Source organism: Copadichromis virginalis, linkage group LG3 (assembly GCF_057382275.1).
Source record: "Copadichromis virginalis isolate Kocher_CV1m ecotype Utaka linkage group LG3, C_Virginalis_male_GT1.1, whole genome shotgun sequence".
Lineage (NCBI taxonomy): Eukaryota > Metazoa > Chordata > Actinopteri > Cichliformes > Cichlidae > Copadichromis > Copadichromis virginalis.
Genome location: NC_140620.1, coordinates 32,330,772 through 32,347,236, shown reverse-complemented (window position 1 = coordinate 32,347,236; position 16,465 = coordinate 32,330,772). Strand labels below are relative to the sequence as shown.

Here is a 16,465-nt window from a genome sequence, read left to right as displayed (position 1 = left end):
CCCATATGGTCTAGCGGCTAGAATGCCTGGTTCTAACCCAGCAGCATGAGCACGACAGTGGCGCATTACCAAACCAATCCCATATGGTCTAGCGGTTAGGATTCCTGGTTTTCACCCAGGCGACCCGGGTTCAACTCCCGGTATGGGAACATGTCTTTAATGTGCCCACAAGCCAATGTGTTCTTTGTGTTAATCCCACGATGGATTACATAGGGCAAAGTTGTTGGCTGAAGGCAAACATCAGGTAAGGCTAAGCACATGGCATAACGGTTCAGATCAGGACTGTACAGTCTTCAGTGATGAGGATGTACACAAGCAGGCCTGCAATTATGAGCGGCGAGTCAAGGTGGCTGTTTATGTGAAAATCAAATGAGCTTCTTTGAAACAAGGGTGGGTGCATTAAGGGTACATCTTTTGCCATCTTACAATGCTGTGATTGCAACGGTTCCTTGACTCTCTGTGAATGGTGATCCTGCCTGTTGATCAGTGCTTATGACAAGTTGCATATGGACAATGATGAAACTGAGCCAAGAGCCCATTGTTAATCAGGGTTGATGAACAGGTTTTAACCAGGACAGGCAGATGTTTTTGTGTCCAAAAAGTATTAAACATGTTTTTCTACAACAGTAAGAGCATCACTGAATGTTCTGAGCTCCTATTTTGTGCTGCTCTTTTTCAAGTTTTACTGTCTAGATTTTTGCGATGAGGTCCTCACTCGCAATGGTAGCATGACCGAGCGGTCTAAGGTGCTGGATTTAGGCTCCAGTCTCTTCGGAGGCGTGGGTTCGAATCCCACTGCTGCCATAGTCTTCAGGTTCTTTTCGTGTTTCTTCCATCCCCTACCAATAAATTGTAAGGGCTGCAGTGGAACTCAAATCTGTTACAGAATGTCTGTCAAGTACAATCAAGCAGGAATCTCATCAAGAGCAATTCTTCCAAACCAGGGTGATGTTAGGTGTTGTGCAAGTTTTCCATTCAATAAAGCCTCCAGACAAGCGGTCAGTGGTAGCTAACATTCTTTAATAATAACAAGAACAGAAGCCAAGCTTGGTGAAGGAATGCATCATTGCGGGGCAGACGATGGGCAGAGTCCCTAACTGAGTCTAGCATGGCCTTCAGTTACATACCTCTTACAGGAACTAAAGGCAGTACACAGCTGTTTTCACACCTTTGGTACCCCCACCCCCAAAGAAAGTTTCACACTCCCTTGCCACCTCTTACAGTGGAGAAGGAGACAAAAGACTCCTCCCCCCACTCTGGGTCCTTTATGTGTGAATGCTTCCCTCAAACATCCTGAGATACCATCTGTTACCAGTATGAGTGTGAGAGACATCCTGAAATCCAGTGGCACCAAGGTATTATACAACCACAAAGGGACCATGAGTATGTTAAGCTATTTTCAGATGTGCGCTGCTATTTAACCCTCCGCACCCCATGACAGCAATGGACAGCCAGGAGTTTTTGTAGGTGAATAACATCAACATTTGACAATAATATTGCTCGGTTATGATAGTGAGGTGAGCTGTTGAGGATATCTGTTGGTAGGTGCTGTTCCTGACAATGTAGCTGCTGTTAGCAGAAACTTCTATAAGCTTTGGAGGTAATGCCACCAGACTTGGTCAATTACCCAGAAAACTCTATTGCAATGTGTGACTATAATAAAACTTGGTGTTGCAATGTGTCATTGAGAATTATTTGGAGGAATTTGGAACATCCTAAAAGGATTCTCAGGAATCTGGAACATTCTAATAGAACTCTCAAAAATCCTAAAATAGCTCTTGTGAATTCGAAACATTCTAAAAGAATTCTCAGGAATACAGGGTTAACTTTTGATACTTCTTTTTAAATACTCTCATTTCTACCTTTCCCTAGCCCATCGTTGTAAATAGGAATATCTTTGTAATAACTTACTTGGTTACCTTGTGGTACAAATGTAACACGAGTGTGTGTTACATGAGACTATGCTCTTGCCCTAGTTCCATTTCAGTTAATATCTGTTGAATACAATTTACAGATGTTCAAGAAATAAAACTCTCAAGTCCAATCCACTTCAAGTCCAACTTCAATAGAAGAATCAGAGCCTTCCAGAGACGGTCTCACGTCTCTCATGGTCAGTCATTTTGACCTTTCACTAATGATGTTGAAGTACAGATAGGCAACAATAGCTTCGGCTTTTGTAAGGCATCAGTGGAGAAGAAGATTAACAGAAGAGTGAGCAGGATATTGTTTGTTTTTATAATAATGCGATTAATACATGAATAAAAGAAATTCTTTTGCAAAAGTCATTTACAATGTGCAGGTGTTTCATATATTTTTATTCACAGTGTCAACACTGACTGGTTAGTGGCTACTCAAGTGTGCTTCAAGTCCACCGCATTGTAAGGTGTTAGATTGTGTGGTCTAAGGATCTGGGTTAAGACTCCAGGCTCCTCACACATGTGGGTTGAAATCCTATTGCTGCAATAAGAGTTTAACCAGGGCAGGCAGATGCTATTGTATCCAAAAACATTCAGGCAAGTATTAAACATGTTTTTCTACAACAGCAAGAGCATCACTGAATGTTCTGGGCTTCTATTTTGTGCTGCACTTTTCAAGTTTTACTATCTAGATTTTTGCGATGAGGTCCTTACTCGCATTGGTAGCATGACCGAGCGGTCTAAGGTGCTGGATTAAGGCTCCAGTCTCTTCGGAGGCGTGGGTTCGAATCCCACTGCTGCCATAGTGTTCTAGCGGCAAAGTTTTGTTTCTTCCATGCCTTACCAATAAATTGTAAGGGCTGCAGTGGAAATCAAATCTGTTATAGAATCTCTGTCAAGTCCAAACATGCAGGAAACCCATCAGGAGCAATTCTTCCAAACCACATTAGGCATGTGCTGTAAAGTCATTTACAACTTGCATGTTTTTCATGTCTTTTTGTTCATGGTCTCATCACTGACTAGTTAGTGGACTTTCCCACATGCCACTCAAGTGTGCTTCAAGTCCAGTCCACTCCCTTGTAATGTGCTTTTGAGCAGAACCTGCAACTGCTGGAGAATTGATTAAGGTGCTGCTATGTTGGTCTCACCAAGGCTGCAGAGTGACAAGAGTATCCTTGATTTCATGACAGTGGAGCAGTCCCATATGGTCTAGCGGCTAGAATGCCTGGTTCTAACCCAGCAGCATGAGCACGACAGTGGCGCATTACCAAACCAATCCCATATGGTCTAGCGGTTAGGATTCCTGGTTTTCACCCAGGCGACCCGGGTTCAACTCCCGGTATGGGAACATGTCTTTAATGTGCCCACAAGCCAATGTGTTCTTTGTGTTAATCCCACGATGGATTACATAGGGCAAAGTTGTTGGCTGAAGGCAAACATCAGGTAAGGCTAAGCACATGGCATAACGGTTCAGATCAGGACTGTACAGTCTTCAGTGATGAGGATGTACACAAGCAGGCCTGCAATTATGAGCGGCGAGTCAAGGTGGCTGTTTATGTGAAAATCAAATGAGCTTCTTTGAAACAAGGGTGGGTGCATTAAGGGTACGTCTTTTGCCATCTTACAATGCTGTGATTGCAACGGTTCCTTGACTCTCTGTGAATGGTGATCCTGCCTGTTGATCAGTGCTTATGACAAGTTGCATATGGACAATGATGAAACTGAGCCAAGAGCCCATTGTTAATCAGGGTTGATGAACAGGTTTTAACCAGGACAGGCAGATGTTTTTGTGTCCAAAAAGTATTAAACATGTTTTTCTACAACAGTAAGAGCATCACTGAATGTTCTGAGCTCCTATTTTGTGCTGCTCTTTTTCAAGTTTTACTGTCTAGATTTTTGCGATGAGGTCCTCACTCGCAATGGTAGCATGACCGAGCGGTCTAAGGTGCTGGATTTAGGCTCCAGTCTCTTCGGAGGCGTGGGTTCGAATCCCACTGCTGCCATAGTCTTCAGGTTCTTTTCGTGTTTCTTCCATCCCCTACCAATAAATTGTAAGGGCTGCAGTGGAACTCAAATCTGTTACAGAATGTCTGTCAAGTACAATCAAGCAGGAATCTCATCAAGAGCAATTCTTCCAAACCAGGGTGATGTTAGGTGTTGTGCAAGTTTTCCATTCAATAAAGCCTCCAGACAAGCGGTCAGTGGTAGCTAACATTCTTTAATAATAACAAGAACAGAAGCCAAGCTTGGTGAAGGAATGCATCATTGCGGGGCAGACGATGGGCAGAGTCCCTAACTGAGTCTAGCATGGCCTTCAGTTACATACCTCTTACAGGAACTAAAGGCAGTACACAGCTGTTTTCACACCTTTGGTACCCCCACCCCCAAAGAAAGTTTCACACTCCCTTGCCACCTCTTACAGTGGAGAAGGAGACAAAAGACTCCTCCCCCCACTCTGGGTCCTTTATGTGTGAATGCTTCCCTCAAACATCCTGAGATACCATCTGTTACCAGTATGAGTGTGAGAGACATGCTGAAATCCAGTGGCACCAAGGTATTATACAACCACAAAGGGACCATGAGTATGTTAAGCTATTTTCAGATGTGCGCTGCTATTTAACCCTCCGCACCCCATGACAGCAATGGACAGCCAGGAGTTTTTGTAGGTGAATAACATCAACATTTGACAATAATATTGCTCGGTTATGATAGTGAGGTGAGCTGTTGAGGATATCTGTTGGTAGGTGCTGTTCCTGACAATGTAGCTGCTGTTAGCAGAAACTTCTATAAGCTTTGGAGGTAATGCCACCAGACTTGGTCAATTACCCAGAAAACTCTATTGCAATGTGTGACTATAATAAAACTTGGTGTTGCAATGTGTCATTGAGAATTATTTGGAGGAATTTGGAACATCCTAAAAGGATTCTCAGGAATCTGGAACATTCTAATAGAACTCTCAAAAATCCTAAAATAGCTCTTGTGAATTCGAAACATTCTAAAAGAATTCTCAGGAATACAGGGTTAACTTTTGATACTTCTTTTTAAATACTCTCATTTCTACCTTTCCCTAGCCCATCGTTGTAAATAGGAATATCTTTGTAATAACTTACTTGGTTACCTTGTGGTACAAATGTAACACGAGTGTGTGTTACATGAGACTATGCTCTTGCCCTAGTTCCATTTCAGTTAATATCTGTTGAATACAATTTACAGATGTTCAAGAAATAAAACTCTCAAGTCCAATCCACTTCAAGTCCAACTTCAATAGAAGAATCAGAGCCTTCCAGAGACGGTCTCACGTCTCTCATGGTCAGTCATTTTGACCTTTCACTAATGATGTTGAAGTACAGATAGGCAACAATAGCTTCGGCTTTTGTAAGGCATCAGTGGAGAAGAAGATTAACAGAAGAGTGAGCAGGATATTGTTTGTTTTTATAATAATGCGATTAATACATGAATAAAAGAAATTCTTTTGCAAAAGTCATTTACAATGTGCAGGTGTTTCATATATTTTTATTCACAGTGTCAACACTGACTGGTTAGTGGCTACTCAAGTGTGCTTCAAGTCCACCGCATTGTAAGGTGTTAGATTGTGTGGTCTAAGGATCTGGGTTAAGACTCCAGGCTCCTCACACATGTGGGTTGAAATCCTATTGCTGCAATAAGAGTTTAACCAGGGCAGGCAGATGCTATTGTATCCAAAAACATTCAGGCAAGTATTAAACATGTTTTTCTACAACAGCAAGAGCATCACTGAATGTTCTGGGCTTCTATTTTGTGCTGCACTTTTCAAGTTTTACTATCTAGATTTTTGCGATGAGGTCCTTACTAGCATTGGTAGCATGACCGAGCGGTCTAAGGTGCTGGATTAAGGCTCCAGTCTCTTCGGAGGCGTGGGTTCGAATCCCACTGCTGCCATAGTGTTCTAGCGGCAAAGTTTTGTTTCTTCCATGCCTTACCAATAAATTGTAAGGGCTGCAGTGGAAATCAAATCTGTTATAGAATCTCTGTCAAGTCCAAACATGCAGGAAACCCATCAGGAGCAATTCTTCCAAACCACATTAGGCATGTGCTGTAAAGTCATTTACAACTTGCATGTTTTTCATGTCTTTTTGTTCATGGTCTCATCACTGACTAGTTAGTGGACTTTCCCACATGCCACTCAAGTGTGCTTCAAGTCCAGTCCACTCCCTTGTAATGTGCTTTTGAGCAGAACCTGCAACTGCTGGAGAATTGATTAAGGTGCTGCTATGTTGGTCTCACCAAGGCTGCAGAGTGACAAGAGTATCCTTGATTTCATGACAGTGGAGCAGTCCCATATGGTCTAGCGGCTAGAATGCCTGGTTCTAACCCAGCAGCATGAGCACGACAGTGGCGCATTACCAAACCAATCCCATATGGTCTAGCGGTTAGGATTCCTGGTTTTCACCCAGGCGACCCGGGTTCAACTCCCGGTATGGGAACATGTCTTTAATGTGCCCACAAGCCAATGTGTTCTTTGTGTTAATCCCACGATGGATTACATAGGGCAAAGTTGTTGGCTGAAGGCAAACATCAGGTAAGGCTAAGCACATGGCATAACGGTTCAGATCAGGACTGTACAGTCTTCAGTGATGAGGATGTACACAAGCAGGCCTGCAATTATGAGCGGCGAGTCAAGGTGGCTGTTTATGTGAAAATCAAATGAGCTTCTTTGAAACAAGGGTGGGTGCATTAAGGGTACGTCTTTTGCCATCTTACAATGCTGTGATTGCAACGGTTCCTTGACTCTCTGTGAATGGTGATCCTGCCTGTTGATCAGTGCTTATGACAAGTTGCATATGGACAATGATGAAACTGAGCCAAGAGCCCATTGTTAATCAGGGTTGATGAACAGGTTTTAACCAGGACAGGCAGATGTTTTTGTGTCCAAAAAGTATTAAACATGTTTTTCTACAACAGTAAGAGCATCACTGAATGTTCTGAGCTCCTATTTTGTGCTGCTCTTTTTCAAGTTTTACTGTCTAGATTTTTGCGATGAGGTCCTCACTCGCAATGGTAGCATGACCGAGCGGTCTAAGGTGCTGGATTTAGGCTCCAGTCTCTTCGGAGGCGTGGGTTCGAATCCCACTGCTGCCATAGTCTTCAGGTTCTTTTCGTGTTTCTTCCATCCCCTACCAATAAATTGTAAGGGCTGCAGTGGAACTCAAATCTGTTACAGAATGTCTGTCAAGTACAATCAAGCAGGAATCTCATCAAGAGCAATTCTTCCAAACCAGGGTGATGTTAGGTGTTGTGCAAGTTTTCCATTCAATAAAGCCTCCAGACAAGCGGTCAGTGGTAGCTAACATTCTTTAATAATAACAAGAACAGAAGCCAAGCTTGGTGAAGGAATGCATCATTGCGGGGCAGACGATGGGCAGAGTCCCTAACTGAGTCTAGCATGGCCTTCAGTTACATACCTCTTACAGGAACTAAAGGCAGTACACAGCTGTTTTCACACCTTTGGTACCCCCACCCCCAAAGAAAGTTTCACACTCCCTTGCCACCTCTTACAGTGGAGAAGGAGACAAAAGACTCCTCCCCCCACTCTGGGTCCTTTATGTGTGAATGCTTCCCTCAAACATCCTGAGATACCATCTGTTACCAGTATGAGTGTGAGAGACATGCTGAAATCCAGTGGCACCAAGGTATTATACAACCACAAAGGGACCATGAGTATGTTAAGCTATTTTCAGATGTGCGCTGCTATTTAACCCTCCGCACCCCATGACAGCAATGGACAGCCAGGAGTTTTTGTAGGTGAATAACATCAACATTTGACAATAATATTGCTCGGTTATGATAGTGAGGTGAGCTGTTGAGGATATCTGTTGGTAGGTGCTGTTCCTGACAATGTAGCTGCTGTTAGCAGAAACTTCTATAAGCTTTGGAGGTAATGCCACCAGACTTGGTCAATTACCCAGAAAACTCTATTGCAATGTGTGACTATAATAAAACTTGGTGTTGCAATGTGTCATTGAGAATTATTTGGAGGAATTTGGAACATCCTAAAAGGATTCTCAGGAATCTGGAACATTCTAATAGAACTCTCAAAAATCCTAAAATAGCTCTTGTGAATTCGAAACATTCTAAAAGAATTCTCAGGAATACAGGGTTAACTTTTGATACTTCTTTTTAAATACTCTCATTTCTACCTTTCCCTAGCCCATCGTTGTAAATAGGAATATCTTTGTAATAACTTACTTGGTTACCTTGTGGTACAAATGTAACACGAGTGTGTGTTACATGAGACTATGCTCTTGCCCTAGTTCCATTTCAGTTAATATCTGTTGAATACAATTTACAGATGTTCAAGAAATAAAACTCTCAAGTCCAATCCACTTCAAGTCCAACTTCAATAGAAGAATCAGAGCCTTCCAGAGACGTTCTCACGTCTCTCATGGTCAGTCATTTTGACCTTTCACTAATGATGTTGAAGTACAGATAGGCAACAATAGCTTCGGCTTTTGTAAGGCATCAGTGGAGAAGAAGATTAACAGAAGAGTGAGCAGGATATTGTTTGTTTTTATAATAATGCGATTAATACATGAATAAAAGAAATTCTTTTGCAAAAGTCATTTACAATGTGCAGGTGTTTCATATATTTTTATTCACAGTGTCAACACTGACTGGTTAGTGGCTACTCAAGTGTGCTTCAAGTCCACCGCATTGTAAGGTGTTAGATTGTGTGGTCTAAGGATCTGGGTTAAGACTCCAGGCTCCTCACACATGTGGGTTGAAATCCTATTGCTGCAATAAGAGTTTAACCAGGGCAGGCAGATGCTATTGTATCCAAAAACATTCAGGCAAGTATTAAACATGTTTTTCTACAACAGCAAGAGCATCACTGAATGTTCTGGGCTTCTATTTTGTGCTGCACTTTTCAAGTTTTACTATCTAGATTTTTGCGATGAGGTCCTTACTCGCATTGGTAGCATGACCGAGCGGTCTAAGGTGCTGGATTAAGGCTCCAGTCTCTTCGGAGGCGTGGGTTCGAATCCCACTGCTGCCATAGTGTTCTAGCGGCAAAGTTTTGTTTCTTCCATGCCTTACCAATAAATTGTAAGGGCTGCAGTGGAAATCAAATCTGTTATAGAATCTCTGTCAAGTCCAAACATGCAGGAAACCCATCAGGAGCAATTCTTCCAAACCACATTAGGCATGTGCTGTAAAGTCATTTACAACTTGCATGTTTTTCATGTCTTTTTGTTCATGGTCTCATCACTGACTAGTTAGTGGACTTTCCCACATGCCACTCAAGTGTGCTTCAAGTCCAGTCCACTCCCTTGTAATGTGCTTTTGAGCAGAACCTGCAACTGCTGGAGAATTGATTAAGGTGCTGCTATGTTGGTCTCACCAAGGCTGCAGAGTGACAAGAGTATCCTTGATTTCATGACAGTGGAGCAGTCCCATATGGTCTAGCGGCTAGAATGCCTGGTTCTAACCCAGCAGCATGAGCACGACAGTGGCGCATTACCAAACCAATCCCATATGGTCTAGCGGTTAGGATTCCTGGTTTTCACCCAGGCGACCCGGGTTCAACTCCCGGTATGGGAACATGTCTTTAATGTGCCCACAAGCCAATGTGTTCTTTGTGTTAATCCCACGATGGATTACATAGGGCAAAGTTGTTGGCTGAAGGCAAACATCAGGTAAGGCTAAGCACATGGCATAACGGTTCAGATCAGGACTGTACAGTCTTCAGTGATGAGGATGTACACAAGCAGGCCTGCAATTATGAGCGGCGAGTCAAGGTGGCTGTTTATGTGAAAATCAAATGAGCTTCTTTGAAACAAGGGTGGGTGCATTAAGGGTACGTCTTTTGCCATCTTACAATGCTGTGATTGCAACGGTTCCTTGACTCTCTGTGAATGGTGATCCTGCCTGTTGATCAGTGCTTATGACAAGTTGCATATGGACAATGATGAAACTGAGCCAAGAGCCCATTGTTAATCAGGGTTGATGAACAGGTTTTAACCAGGACAGGCAGATGTTTTTGTGTCCAAAAAGTATTAAACATGTTTTTCTACAACAGTAAGAGCATCACTGAATGTTCTGAGCTCCTATTTTGTGCTGCTCTTTTTCAAGTTTTACTGTCTAGATTTTTGCGATGAGGTCCTCACTCGCAATGGTAGCATGACCGAGCGGTCTAAGGTGCTGGATTTAGGCTCCAGTCTCTTCGGAGGCGTGGGTTCGAATCCCACTGCTGCCATAGTCTTCAGGTTCTTTTCGTGTTTCTTCCATCCCCTACCAATAAATTGTAAGGGCTGCAGTGGAACTCAAATCTGTTACAGAATGTCTGTCAAGTACAATCAAGCAGGAATCTCATCAAGAGCAATTCTTCCAAACCAGGGTGATGTTAGGTGTTGTGCAAGTTTTCCATTCAATAAAGCCTCCAGACAAGCGGTCAGTGGTAGCTAACATTCTTTAATAATAACAAGAACAGAAGCCAAGCTTGGTGAAGGAATGCATCATTGCGGGGCAGACGATGGGCAGAGTCCCTAACTGAGTCTAGCATGGCCTTCAGTTACATACCTCTTACAGGAACTAAAGGCAGTACACAGCTGTTTTCACACCTTTGGTACCCCCACCCCCAAAGAAAGTTTCACACTCCCTTGCCACCTCTTACAGTGGAGAAGGAGACAAAAGACTCCTCCCCCCACTCTGGGTCCTTTATGTGTGAATGCTTCCCTCAAACATCCTGAGATACCATCTGTTACCAGTATGAGTGTGAGAGACATGCTGAAATCCAGTGGCACCAAGGTATTATACAACCACAAAGGGACCATGAGTATGTTAAGCTATTTTCAGATGTGCGCTGCTATTTAACCCTCCGCACCCCATGACAGCAATGGACAGCCAGGAGTTTTTGTAGGTGAATAACATCAACATTTGACAATAATATTGCTCGGTTATGATAGTGAGGTGAGCTGTTGAGGATATCTGTTGGTAGGTGCTGTTCCTGACAATGTAGCTGCTGTTAGCAGAAACTTCTATAAGCTTTGGAGGTAATGCCACCAGACTTGGTCAATTACCCAGAAAACTCTATTGCAATGTGTGACTATAATAAAACTTGGTGTTGCAATGTGTCATTGAGAATTATTTGGAGGAATTTGGAACATCCTAAAAGGATTCTCAGGAATCTGGAACATTCTAATAGAACTCTCAAAAATCCTAAAATAGCTCTTGTGAATTCGAAACATTCTAAAAGAATTCTCAGGAATACAGGGTTAACTTTTGATACTTCTTTTTAAATACTCTCATTTCTACCTTTCCCTAGCCCATCGTTGTAAATAGGAATATCTTTGTAATAACTTACTTGGTTACCTTGTGGTACAAATGTAACACGAGTGTGTGTTACATGAGACTATGCTCTTGCCCTAGTTCCATTTCAGTTAATATCTGTTGAATACAATTTACAGATGTTCAAGAAATAAAACTCTCAAGTCCAATCCACTTCAAGTCCAACTTCAATAGAAGAATCAGAGCCTTCCAGAGACGGTCTCACGTCTCTCATGGTCAGTCATTTTGACCTTTCACTAATGATGTTGAAGTACAGATAGGCAACAATAGCTTCGGCTTTTGTAAGGCATCAGTGGAGAAGAAGATTAACAGAAGAGTGAGCAGGATATTGTTTGTTTTTATAATAATGCGATTAATACATGAATAAAAGAAATTCTTTTGCAAAAGTCATTTACAATGTGCAGGTGTTTCATATATTTTTATTCACAGTGTCAACACTGACTGGTTAGTGGCTACTCAAGTGTGCTTCAAGTCCACCGCATTGTAAGGTGTTAGATTGTGTGGTCTAAGGATCTGGGTTAAGACTCCAGGCTCCTCACACATGTGGGTTGAAATCCTATTGCTGCAATAAGAGTTTAACCAGGGCAGGCAGATGCTATTGTATCCAAAAACATTCAGGCAAGTATTAAACATGTTTTTCTACAACAGCAAGAGCATCACTGAATGTTCTGGGCTTCTATTTTGTGCTGCACTTTTCAAGTTTTACTATCTAGATTTTTGCGATGAGGTCCTTACTCGCATTGGTAGCATGACCGAGCGGTCTAAGGTGCTGGATTAAGGCTCCAGTCTCTTCGGAGGCGTGGGTTCGAATCCCACTGCTGCCATAGTGTTCTAGCGGCAAAGTTTTGTTTCTTCCATGCCTTACCAATAAATTGTAAGGGCTGCAGTGGAAATCAAATCTGTTATAGAATCTCTGTCAAGTCCAAACATGCAGGAAACCCATCAGGAGCAATTCTTCCAAACCACATTAGGCATGTGCTGTAAAGTCATTTACAACTTGCATGTTTTTCATGTCTTTTTGTTCATGGTCTCATCACTGACTAGTTAGTGGACTTTCCCACATGCCACTCAAGTGTGCTTCAAGTCCAGTCCACTCCCTTGTAATGTGCTTTTGAGCAGAACCTGCAACTGCTGGAGAATTGATTAAGGTGCTGCTATGTTGGTCTCACCAAGGCTGCAGAGTGACAAGAGTATCCTTGATTTCATGACAGTGGAGCAGTCCCATATGGTCTAGCGGCTAGAATGCCTGGTTCTAACCCAGCAGCATGAGCACGACAGTGGCGCATTACCAAACCAATCCCATATGGTCTAGCGGTTAGGATTCCTGGTTTTCACCCAGGCGACCCGGGTTCAACTCCCGGTATGGGAACATGTCTTTAATGTGCCCACAAGCCAATGTGTTCTTTGTGTTAATCCCACGATGGATTACATAGGGCAAAGTTGTTGGCTGAAGGCAAACATCAGGTAAGGCTAAGCACATGGCATAACGGTTCAGATCAGGACTGTACAGTCTTCAGTGATGAGGATGTACACAAGCAGGCCTGCAATTATGAGCGGCGAGTCAAGGTGGCTGTTTATGTGAAAATCAAATGAGCTTCTTTGAAACAAGGGTGGGTGCATTAAGGGTACGTCTTTTGCCATCTTACAATGCTGTGATTGCAACGGTTCCTTGACTCTCTGTGAATGGTGATCCTGCCTGTTGATCAGTGCTTATGACAAGTTGCATATGGACAATGATGAAACTGAGCCAAGAGCCCATTGTTAATCAGGGTTGATGAACAGGTTTTAACCAGGACAGGCAGATGTTTTTGTGTCCAAAAAGTATTAAACATGTTTTTCTACAACAGTAAGAGCATCACTGAATGTTCTGAGCTCCTATTTTGTGCTGCTCTTTTTCAAGTTTTACTGTCTAGATTTTTGCGATGAGGTCCTCACTCGCAATGGTAGCATGACCGAGCGGTCTAAGGTGCTGGATTTAGGCTCCAGTCTCTTCGGAGGCGTGGGTTCGAATCCCACTGCTGCCATAGTCTTCAGGTTCTTTTCGTGTTTCTTCCATCCCCTACCAATAAATTGTAAGGGCTGCAGTGGAACTCAAATCTGTTACAGAATGTCTGTCAAGTACAATCAAGCAGGAATCTCATCAAGAGCAATTCTTCCAAACCAGGGTGATGTTAGGTGTTGTGCAAGTTTTCCATTCAATAAAGCCTCCAGACAAGCGGTCAGTGGTAGCTAACATTCTTTAATAATAACAAGAACAGAAGCCAAGCTTGGTGAAGGAATGCATCATTGCGGGGCAGACGATGGGCAGAGTCCCTAACTGAGTCTAGCATGGCCTTCAGTTACATACCTCTTACAGGAACTAAAGGCAGTACACAGCTGTTTTCACACCTTTGGTACCCCCACCCCCAAAGAAAGTTTCACACTCCCTTGCCACCTCTTACAGTGGAGAAGGAGACAAAAGACTCCTCCCCCCACTCTGGGTCCTTTATGTGTGAATGCTTCCCTCAAACATCCTGAGATACCATCTGTTACCAGTATGAGTGTGAGAGACATGCTGAAATCCAGTGGCACCAAGGTATTATACAACCACAAAGGGACCATGAGTATGTTAAGCTATTTTCAGATGTGCGCTGCTATTTAACCCTCCGCACCCCATGACAGCAATGGACAGCCAGGAGTTTTTGTAGGTGAATAACATCAACATTTGACAATAATATTGCTCGGTTATGATAGTGAGGTGAGCTGTTGAGGATATCTGTTGGTAGGTGCTGTTCCTGACAATGTAGCTGCTGTTAGCAGAAACTTCTATAAGCTTTGGAGGTAATGCCACCAGACTTGGTCAATTACCCAGAAAACTCTATTGCAATGTGTGACTATAATAAAACTTGGTGTTGCAATGTGTCATTGAGAATTATTTGGAGGAATTTGGAACATCCTAAAAGGATTCTCAGGAATCTGGAACATTCTAATAGAACTCTCAAAAATCCTAAAATAGCTCTTGTGAATTCGAAACATTCTAAAAGAATTCTCAGGAATACAGGGTTAACTTTTGATACTTCTTTTTAAATACTCTCATTTCTACCTTTCCCTAGCCCATCGTTGTAAATAGGAATATCTTTGTAATAACTTACTTGGTTACCTTGTGGTACAAATGTAACACGAGTGTGTGTTACATGAGACTATGCTCTTGCCCTAGTTCCATTTCAGTTAATATCTGTTGAATACAATTTACAGATGTTCAAGAAATAAAACTCTCAAGTCCAATCCACTTCAAGTCCAACTTCAATAGAAGAATCAGAGCCTTCCAGAGACGGTCTCACTTCTCTCATGGTCAGTCATTTTGACCTTTCACTAATGATGTTGAAGTACAGATAGGCAACAATAGCTTCGGCTTTTGTAAGGCATCAGTGGAGAAGAAGATTAACAGAAGAGTGAGCAGGATATTGTTTGTTTTTATAATAATGCGATTAATACATGAATAAAAGAAATTCTTTTGCAAAAGTCATTTACAATGTGCAGGTGTTTCATATATTTTTATTCACAGTGTCAACACTGACTGGTTAGTGGCTACTCAAGTGTGCTTCAAGTCCACCGCATTGTAAGGTGTTAGATTGTGTGGTCTAAGGATCTGGGTTAAGACTCCAGGCTCCTCACACATGTGGGTTGAAATCCTATTGCTGCAATAAGAGTTTAACCAGGGCAGGCAGATGCTATTGTATCCAAAAACATTCAGGCAAGTATTAAACATGTTTTTCTACAACAGCAAGAGCATCACTGAATGTTCTGGGCTTCTATTTTGTGCTGCACTTTTCAAGTTTTACTATCTAGATTTTTGCAATGAGGTCCTTACTCGCATTGGTAGCATGACCGAGCGATCTAAGGTGCTGGATTAAGGCTCCAGTCTCTTCGGAGGCGTGGGTTCGAATCCCACTGCTGCCATAGTGTTCTAGCGGCAAAGTTTTGTTTCTTCCATGCCTTACCAATAAATTGTAAGGGCTGCAGTGGAAATCAAATCTGTTATAGAATCTCTGTCAAGTCCAAACATGCAGGAAACCCATCAGGAGCAATTCTTCCAAACCACATTAGGCATGTGCTGTAAAGTCATTTACAACTTGCATGTTTTTCATGTCTTTTTGTTCATGGTCTCATCACTGACTGGTTAGTGGACTTTCCCACATGCCACTCAAGTGTGCTTCAAGTCCAGTCCACTCCCTTGTAATGTGCTTTTGAGCAGAACCTGCAACTGCTGGAGAATTGATTAAGGTGCTGCTATGTTGGTCTCACCAAGGCTGCAGAGTGACAAGAGTATCCTTGATTTCATGACAGTGGAGCAGTCCCATATGGTCTAGCGGCTAGAATGCCTGGTTCTAACCCAGCAGCATGAGCACGACAGTGGCGCATTACCAAACCAATCCCATATGGTCTAGCGGTTAGGATTCCTGGTTTTCACCCAGGTGACCCGGGTTCAACTCCCAGTATGGGAACATGTCTTTAATGTGCCCACAAGCCAATGTGTTCTTTGTGTTAATCCCACGATGGATTACATAGGGCAAAGTTGTTGGCTGAAGGCAAACATCAGGTAAGGCTAAGCACATGGCATAACGGTTCAGATCAGGACTGTACAGTCTTCAGTGATGAGGATGTACACAAGCAGGCCTGCAATTATGAGCGGCGAGTCAAGGTGGCTGTTTATGTGAAAATCAAATGAGCTTCTTTGAAACAAGGGTGGGTGCATTAAGGGTACGTCTTTTGCCATCTTACAATGCTGTGATTGCAACGGTTCCTTGACTCTCTGTGAATGGTGATCCTGCCTGTTGATCAGTGCTTATGACAAGTTGCATATGGACAATGATGAAACTGAGCCAAGAGCCCATTGTTAATCAGGGTTGATGAACAGGTTTTAACCAGGACAGGCAGATGTTTTTGTGTCCAAAAAGTATTAAACATGTTTTTCTACAACAGTAAGAGCATCACTGAATGTTCTGAGCTCCTATTTTGTGCTGCTCTTTTTCAAGTTTTACTGTCTAGATTTTTGCGATGAGGTCCTCACTCGCAATGGTAGCATGACCGAGCGGTCTAAGGTGCTGGATTTAGGCTCCAGTCTCTTCGGAGGCGTGGGTTCGAATCCCACTGCTGCCATAGTCTTCAGGTTCTTTTCATGTTTCTTCCATCCCCTACCAATAAATTGTAAGGGCTGCAGTGGAACTCAAATCTGTTACAGAATG

The 16,465-nt window shown here is 42.7% G+C and overlaps 17 non-coding genes across 17 annotated transcripts; all 17 read left to right on the top strand.

The window, feature by feature from the left end:
* Positions 1 to 77: 77 nt before the first annotated feature.
* Positions 78 to 149, top strand: trnae-uuc (transfer RNA glutamic acid (anticodon UUC)). Its single transcript has one exon. It is a non-coding gene; the product is annotated as a tRNA-Glu (tRNA).
* Positions 150 to 722: 573 nt separating this feature from the next.
* On the top strand, positions 723 to 804 carry trnal-uag (transfer RNA leucine (anticodon UAG)). Its single transcript has one exon. It is a non-coding gene; the product is annotated as a tRNA-Leu (tRNA).
* Positions 805 to 2,637: 1,833 nt separating this feature from the next.
* Positions 2,638 to 2,719, top strand: trnal-aag (transfer RNA leucine (anticodon AAG)). The gene has a single exon. It is a non-coding gene; the product is annotated as a tRNA-Leu (tRNA).
* Positions 2,720 to 3,192: 473 nt separating this feature from the next.
* Positions 3,193 to 3,264, top strand: trnae-uuc (transfer RNA glutamic acid (anticodon UUC)). The gene has a single exon. It is a non-coding gene; the product is annotated as a tRNA-Glu (tRNA).
* Positions 3,265 to 3,837: 573 nt separating this feature from the next.
* On the top strand, positions 3,838 to 3,919 carry trnal-uag (transfer RNA leucine (anticodon UAG)). The gene has a single exon. It is a non-coding gene; the product is annotated as a tRNA-Leu (tRNA).
* Positions 3,920 to 5,752: 1,833 nt separating this feature from the next.
* On the top strand, positions 5,753 to 5,834 carry trnal-aag (transfer RNA leucine (anticodon AAG)). The gene has a single exon. It is a non-coding gene; the product is annotated as a tRNA-Leu (tRNA).
* A 473-nt stretch (positions 5,835 to 6,307) lies between these two features.
* On the top strand, positions 6,308 to 6,379 carry trnae-uuc (transfer RNA glutamic acid (anticodon UUC)). The gene has a single exon. It is a non-coding gene; the product is annotated as a tRNA-Glu (tRNA).
* Positions 6,380 to 6,952: 573 nt separating this feature from the next.
* Positions 6,953 to 7,034, top strand: trnal-uag (transfer RNA leucine (anticodon UAG)). Its single transcript has one exon. It is a non-coding gene; the product is annotated as a tRNA-Leu (tRNA).
* A 1,833-nt stretch (positions 7,035 to 8,867) lies between these two features.
* Positions 8,868 to 8,949, top strand: trnal-aag (transfer RNA leucine (anticodon AAG)). The gene has a single exon. It is a non-coding gene; the product is annotated as a tRNA-Leu (tRNA).
* Positions 8,950 to 9,422: 473 nt separating this feature from the next.
* trnae-uuc (transfer RNA glutamic acid (anticodon UUC)) lies at positions 9,423 to 9,494 on the top strand. Its single transcript has one exon. It is a non-coding gene; the product is annotated as a tRNA-Glu (tRNA).
* A 573-nt stretch (positions 9,495 to 10,067) lies between these two features.
* Positions 10,068 to 10,149, top strand: trnal-uag (transfer RNA leucine (anticodon UAG)). Its single transcript has one exon. It is a non-coding gene; the product is annotated as a tRNA-Leu (tRNA).
* A 1,833-nt stretch (positions 10,150 to 11,982) lies between these two features.
* On the top strand, positions 11,983 to 12,064 carry trnal-aag (transfer RNA leucine (anticodon AAG)). The gene has a single exon. It is a non-coding gene; the product is annotated as a tRNA-Leu (tRNA).
* Positions 12,065 to 12,537: 473 nt separating this feature from the next.
* Positions 12,538 to 12,609, top strand: trnae-uuc (transfer RNA glutamic acid (anticodon UUC)). Its single transcript has one exon. It is a non-coding gene; the product is annotated as a tRNA-Glu (tRNA).
* A 573-nt stretch (positions 12,610 to 13,182) lies between these two features.
* trnal-uag (transfer RNA leucine (anticodon UAG)) lies at positions 13,183 to 13,264 on the top strand. Its single transcript has one exon. It is a non-coding gene; the product is annotated as a tRNA-Leu (tRNA).
* Positions 13,265 to 15,097: 1,833 nt separating this feature from the next.
* On the top strand, positions 15,098 to 15,179 carry trnal-aag (transfer RNA leucine (anticodon AAG)). The gene has a single exon. It is a non-coding gene; the product is annotated as a tRNA-Leu (tRNA).
* Positions 15,180 to 15,652: 473 nt separating this feature from the next.
* Positions 15,653 to 15,724, top strand: trnae-uuc (transfer RNA glutamic acid (anticodon UUC)). Its single transcript has one exon. It is a non-coding gene; the product is annotated as a tRNA-Glu (tRNA).
* Positions 15,725 to 16,297: 573 nt separating this feature from the next.
* trnal-uag (transfer RNA leucine (anticodon UAG)) lies at positions 16,298 to 16,379 on the top strand. The gene has a single exon. It is a non-coding gene; the product is annotated as a tRNA-Leu (tRNA).
* Positions 16,380 to 16,465: the final 86 nt, after the last annotated feature.